This window comes from Leopardus geoffroyi, chromosome A1 (assembly GCF_018350155.1).
Source record: "Leopardus geoffroyi isolate Oge1 chromosome A1, O.geoffroyi_Oge1_pat1.0, whole genome shotgun sequence".
Classification (NCBI taxonomy): Eukaryota; Metazoa; Chordata; class Mammalia; order Carnivora; family Felidae; genus Leopardus; species Leopardus geoffroyi.
This window is the reverse complement of record NC_059326.1, coordinates 195097552-195104597: the sequence shown is the minus strand read 5'-3', so window position 1 is coordinate 195104597 and position 7046 is coordinate 195097552. Positions and strand designations below refer to the sequence as shown.

At 42.4% G+C, this 7046-nt stretch overlaps 1 pseudogene; it reads right to left on the bottom strand.

The window, feature by feature from the left end:
* Positions 1–287: 287 nt before the first annotated feature.
* LOC123605268 lies at positions 288–1134 on the bottom strand (annotated as a pseudogene).
* Between the last annotated feature and the right edge of the window lie 5912 nt (positions 1135–7046).

The following is a 7046-nucleotide window of genomic DNA, read 5'->3' as shown; positions in this document are numbered from 1 at the left end:
AAGGGTATTACATAAAGATATAACCGTTAAAAATTTTGAGGGGAGAAGTGACTCTCAGCCTCTTGCTTCCCCAAGTTGTGAATCTCCCCAGTGCCCAACAGATAGGGCTGAGTGTGTCCCAGAGAGCTAAGGAAGAAAGCTATACCCCCTCTCTGACAGGATGGGGCCCAGAGAGGGGGCCCATTAGCACCATGCAATGTTGGGGCACCCCTGGCAGCCTGACTGACCCCCAGGCAAGGGCCCTCCCAAAGCTGGAGTGCCCACTTGCTAAAGCTTCTGTATTCTTGAGGGGGACCCCTCTAAGGGAGGGGGGGTGATGGGAGAAGGCTTGGCTGAAGCCCAGGCAAGGGTCTCAGCTAGGACCCCAAAGGGCCCCTCTGGGAGTCATGATTTGAAGAATCTTCGTACCACGAACTGGCCCAACAGAACCACAGACAGAACTATCAGCACGTTCAGGATGGGGCCATTTCCCAAGTTCAGGGCTGCCACCCAGCTGCCCCTCTGTGGGGTCCACCCAGCAATGCAGTGACGCAGCATGACGTCAACCACTAGTTTGGTCACCCGGACCAGAAAGCCAGTCAGGCCGTGCTGGTAGATGTCGAGGGCCAGGCGGTAGCCAAAGCCCAGGAGAGCCACCACTTGGCCCCAGTTGATGCCGCTCTCAAATCGACTCGAGGCAATCTTGGTGAAAAGATCATAGGCGTTCTCTGCTGTGGGTTGCAGGCGCTGCAGCATGGCCTGGAACTCTGAATCGTAGCGCTGGTTGATGTTGTCTCCAGTGATGGTGAGCTGCTGACCCACCTGCCCCATGGTGCTGCTAGGTTCGAGGGGCAAGGTGACCATTTCTGGGTCAGTAGGCACAGCTGCCCCCTCAGCCTCCTGCTGCTAATGGTGAAAAACATAGCTGCAGAAAACGTCCTCGGTGTCCCAGGCTACCTACTCCTCCGAAGTAGCAGATGGGGCAGTCTCTTCACACTCCTGCCTGGGAGGACCTGGGCATTGCTCGGATGCCATTTCTTGGGTCCCAGTGGAGGGCAGCGCTAGCCTGCCAGGACCCTCGCCCAGGCCTGGGATGGCTCACGGGGCCAAGGCCAGAGATCCTGAGGGGCCAGCGGCTGCTCCTGGGGGTCAGGTGCCCAGGCCCAGCTTTCTGGAACAGGTATCAGTGCAGTCCCGATGTCTGGACGCAGCTTCTGCTTGCCCCAGCTTGGCCCTCTTCTGGCTTCTTGAAATGGATGCTTCATTGACTTTTAACCCTCTTCTTGTCTTTTTTTTTTTATTTAAAAATTTTCAATGTTTTATTTATTTTTGAGAGAGACAGAGACAGTGCGAGTGGGAGAAGGGCAGAGAGAGAGAGAGGGAGACACAGAATCTGAAATGGGCTCCAGGCTCTGAGCTGTCAGCACAGAGCCTGATGCGGGGCTGGAACTCACGCACCGTGAGATCATGACCTGAGCCGAAGTCAGACACTTAACTGACGGAGCCACCCAGGCGCCCCTCCTTCTTATTTTCTAATATATATTTAAGACTTTGTCTTTTCTCCTGAGCTTTAGTTGAGATGCATCCCACAAGTTATGGTTTCATTATTATTCAGTTCAAAATACTTTCTAGTATCTTCCCTGCTTTAGATTTTGATCCTTAGAGGTATTTGGAAGTGTACTGTTAATTATATCACTCTATTCTTTTCTGTCTAGTATAATATCTTTGAAAAGTCAGCTATAGGCCTTAGTTTTTGTCATTTAAAGGCAATGGATTTTTTTTCCTGTAGTTTTTAATATTTTACAGACTTTGGTTTTATCCATTTATATCATGTGCCTATGAACGTTTGCTTGATTTTTTTTCCCCAAGGAGTCAAACACAATTTAAGGAATTATTATTTTTTTGCGTGTGTGTGTGTGTGTGTTCAATATGTATATTATTGAAGTATAGTTGACACACAATGTTACATTGGTTTGAAGTGTAAAACACAGTGAGTCGACAAGTCTGTATGTTATGCTGTGCTCACAAGTGTAGCGACCATCAGTCACCATACAACACTTACAATGCCATTGACTATATTCTCTGTGTTGTGCCTTTCATCCCCATCCAACACTATTTTTTTTTTTTAATTTTTTTTAACGTTTTTTTATTTTTGATACAGAGAGAGACAGAGCATGAATGGTGGAAGGGCAGGGAAAGAGGGAGACACAGAATCGGAAGCAGGCTCCAGGCTCTGAGCCATCAGCCCAGAGCCTGACGCGGGGCTCAAACTCACGGACTGCGAGATCGTGACCCGGGTGAAGTCGGACGCTTAACCAACTGAGCCACCCAGGCGCCCCCCAACACTATTTTAGACCTAAATAGGAAAGATTGAATGAAGTTGTAAGCTGAACTTTCCTGATAGACATTTTCTCATTGAGCTCTGTGTTATGGATTATACCAGTCCCATTAGCCACCTTCATACCATTCACAAAAGATGTACAAATTGTGTGATTTGCTTGAAGAGTCAAGTTTGAAAATAACAATCTTTCCATTCTTTTTGCTTTTAGAACAATTCTCAAAACACATTTATTCTGCTCCCAGCCCATAATTGCTCAATTAAGTGTTTCTTCTAAAAATAACTTGGAGTAAGAGAATCATTTACTTTATATGTATTGAAAAACAGAACTCATCCATTTTCTCCAGTGTTCCATGGAGGAAGAAACTGGTTCAACTAAAGAGGTATTAGTACAAAATAGGTTTTCCATTTTGGTTCTCTGTTTTAATGACCAGAGAAAATTCTCTGTTGTTTTCACCTTGGTAAAACACAATAGTATCAATAAACTTTTCTTCCTCTGAATCTTGATCTGGCATCCAACGTTGATATTTTACATGCAAGGAATGAATATTTCAAAGCTTGGAGTGTCTTTCCTTCAAACACTGTTGATGGGATTTTCCTTCCCATCCGAGTGTGTGGAGTACACACTCGGAGGGAAGCAGGCATACGGCCAGGTTCTCTTCCCGGTCCATCCTATGCCACCCTCTGCCTGGTCCTGGCAATACCCGGACTGTGGACTGTGCCTCTTGCCCACCGTGGCCTCCACCCAAGCAGTCCACAGTGGCTGGTGAGACTCGGTTTTCTTTGTGAATATCCTGCTCAGACTCACAGAACTCTTCGGGTCCTCTGTCCCCCTCTCCCTCGAATTTGTGTCTTGATGTATTTCATCAGTCGTCAGTATTTTTTCCACTATCGCTCCTTCATTTTCTCTTCTCCATCTAGAATCCCAATTATCCATATGCTAAGACCTTTTCATGATGTTTCTATGTCACTTATACCTATTTCTGCATTTTCTATTCTCCCCCCCCCCCTTTCTCTGCATCTATCTGGATCTTTTCTACTCTTTTCAAGAATCATCTCTTCTACTGAGTTTAATCTGGTTTTACACTTATATACTGAATTAATTTCAATTGTTTTAATTTCCAGGCTAGCATTTTCACTCCTTTTTTCTTTAAAAAATAGATTGCAGTTCCCTGGAGAAATTATCCATCTTTTCATTTATTTTCTGGAACATAATCATCATAATTATCTTAAAATTCCTGCCTGATAATTCTAGAATCGGAGCTATCTATGGGTATCTTTCTATTGCCTCATATTTAAAAATTGATTTTGATCATTTCTGTTTACTGTCATGCCTGGTATTTTTTGCAGTAAATACTTTAAATTGTATATGAAAAATTACACTGGCTCTGAATCATGTTATCTTGTAGAAAGGATTAAATTTCCTTCTGGCTGGCAGAGTGTGGACAGATCACCTTGATTCAACCATGTATTGAGATGATTTCAAGCTCTGTTTCAGGCTTTGTAAGGAGTGTCTATTTCCTACCCCCCTCTTTTTTTTCAGTGTGACTTTTTTTGGGGCATAAAATTATATGTAACATTGTATAAATTTCAGTGTACGACATTGTAATTCACATCAGAATACACTATAAAGCAATCACCACCAAAGGGCTAGTTACTATCCGTCACCAAAGGAGGGGGGTCTCTTTCTGATTTGCCTTGCCCCTTCGGCATGGCCCATCAGGTCTCAACTGAAAGGCCAGTACATTCTTTTTGGTGGGTCCTGAACTCCAGTTTTTGTTTTCGCACGTCTCTGGGGCTGCCCAAATCCTTACTTAGTATTTTCACCTCTTAGCAGCTTTTTCAAAAACCATCTTTTAAAATTCTGTTTTGTAGTGAATCCCTCCCTGACCATCCTCCCTGAAGCACTACCCTCATCACTATCATTACTTTTGTTTTATTTTGGAATTTACAAAAAAGTTCCCAAATACCCTTTACCTAGTTTTCCCTAATGTTAACATTTTACATAAAATGATATATTTTCCAAAAGTAAGGAAGCAACATTAGCATATTACTATTAGTTAAACTATAAATTTTATTTGAATTTCTCTCCCTTTTTCCTTTTTTGTCCCTTTACTGTTCTGGACTCCAATCCAGAACACCACATGACATTTAGTCGTCAGGTCTCCTTAGTCTCGTCTGCACTGTGACAGATCCTCAGTCTTTCCTTGTTCTTCATGACCTTAACCATGAGCAGTCATGGAATGCTGGTCAGGTATTTTGGAGAATGCCAGTCACTTTTAGTGTGTCTAATTTTTTTTTAATGATTAGATTGGGGTTATGAGTTTTTGAAAGAGTATCATGGAGGTGAGGTGCCCTCCTTGTCATGTGGTAACAGTGGGTACATGATATTCCCTGACTTACCACTGTTGATGTTGACCTTGATCATTTAGTTTAGGTGGTGTCCGACAGGTTTCTCCATGGCAGAGTTACTATTTTTCCATTCCCACACTGTGTTCTTTCTGTGTGTTTTTAAGTCCTGCTTTTACTTAAGGAGAGGGAAATTAGCTCCACCTCTTGGAGGAAGTTATCCCCTATGTTCGCTTGGTTTCTTACACTCTCACCACCTACACCTGCATTTGAGAATTTGGCAAATGCACTGATGAGAAATTGCCTGCGGGATGTTGGTCTCACTTTTCTGTGGTTCCTTTTTCTCTAGGGTTGTGGCTCTTCAATTTCTGGCTGCCTATAACTATTTTTGAGGGGCCTTGTACCCCATGGGAACTGCTAAGCCACTGTTTTTTGTTTTGCCTTTTTGTTCTGCAGTGAGATTCAGAAAATGCCCCGAGTGGAGAAGGCACTGATTCAGCCCTTCAAGTCATGGCCACCTTGGTTGCTCCAACTTAACATTCAGTTTTATTTTTGACCCAGTTTTTATAGTTTTTCTCAGTGGGATAGTTTTCAGGCACAAATTACTTCTTCATAGGGAGAGAGTAGAGAACCACTGAAGGGTTCTCACCACTACTCTGCACTATGCTCATGTCTCCCTCAGCTAGCTCATTTATGGACCCTCTTTATCTCTGTCTTACCTTATGCTTTCCTCGGGGAAAGTTACTTTTTTACTTCTATGCTTCCATCAAGCATTTTTTCTTCTCTAGCTCTCACTTCTACTTTTACACCCAGCCCATAGTCCATTCTTTACACAGTAGCCAGAGTAATCTTAATTTTTTTTAATTTTATTTTTGAAATATTTATTTATTTAATTCATTTATTTAATATAATTTATTGTCAAATTGGCTTCCATACAACACCCAGTGCTCATCCCAACAAGTGTCCTCCCCAATGCCCATCACCCACTTTCCCCTCTCCCTCAGCCCCCATCAACCTTCAGTTTGTTCTCTGTCTTCAAGAGTCAGAGTAATCTTTAAAATATTAAACTTTCAGGGGCACCTGTGTGGCTCAGTTGGTTGGGCATCCGACTTCAGCTCAGGTCATGATCTCACAGGTTGTGAGTTCAAGCCCCACATTGAGTTCTTTGCTGTCAGCACAGAGCCCTGTTCAGATCCTCTCTTCCTCTTTCTCTGCCCCTCTCCTGCTCATTCTCTCTCTTCCTTTCTCTATCAAAAATAAAAATTAAAATTAAAAAAAAAACATTTAAAATATTAAGACTTTTCACTGAATTCCCTTTGTACTTAGAATGCAATACAGTTCCTCGCCACAGACTTAGATGATCAGCCCTGACCTCTCCTCTGTGACCATACCTTGTGCCACACCCTCCCCCTTATCTCACCAAGCTACCAATTTTTTTCACTTGTTTTTGAGCCCAGATCTTTTTGTCATTCATATCTCAGTTCAAATGCTTCTTCTCAACAAAGCCTTGTGTGACGATTCTCCCCCAGGTACCTCTTTCCCATCTCTATCATCCATTTTATTTTATTTTTCTTCATAGCATTTATCTTTATCTAAAAGTTTTTGTTCATGTATACATTTACTTTTTCATTTTAAAATTTCATTTAAAGCAGCACAATAGTAAAAACTTTCTTCTTCACTGTATTGCCAGTACCCATAGTAGTTCTTGGCACATAGTAAAATTTAATGAATGAATCAAGTCCTACAAGATTTATTTACTATGTGACATGCGTTGTGCTTCATGCTCCTGAGAACTCTCTTATTAGATTATCACAATGACTCTATGAAGTAGAGTCTATTATTGTCCCCATTTTACAGAGAAATGATGTTTAAGGCACAGAGAGATCAAGCGTCTTGCTCAGGATAGCAGCTAATGTCATTTTTCAGACTTGTGATCTATAGTGTGCACTTTAGGTTATTTGTTATAATCAGTTAGGTTTTCTATCAATTTTACCTGTGACAACTTCCCCTCAACTAAAGAATGGTTTCCTTGATGAAAAAATACAGCATTTTTGTGGATTTCCTTTTTGGATTTCCACCAGAAGAGTTTTACGAATAGATGTCTTTTGTTTTTGCCCAACCGGCATCCATTTGTCATTGTTCTGGTAACAGCACCTAGATTTTCCTTGAGGAATACCAATACCCCTTACCTCACCCACTGTCAGTCCAGGTAGTTTGGGTGGGGTTAATCAAAGATCCAGGGGTGAGAGGGCCTGGCAGGACTGTATTCTCAATATACTTCAGCCCCTGAGTGTGGACTTGCTCAGGAATAAACGTATGACCCAAATTTATCCAATCACAGCTATTTAGTCTTAATGCTTTGAGGATGTAAACAGGTGAG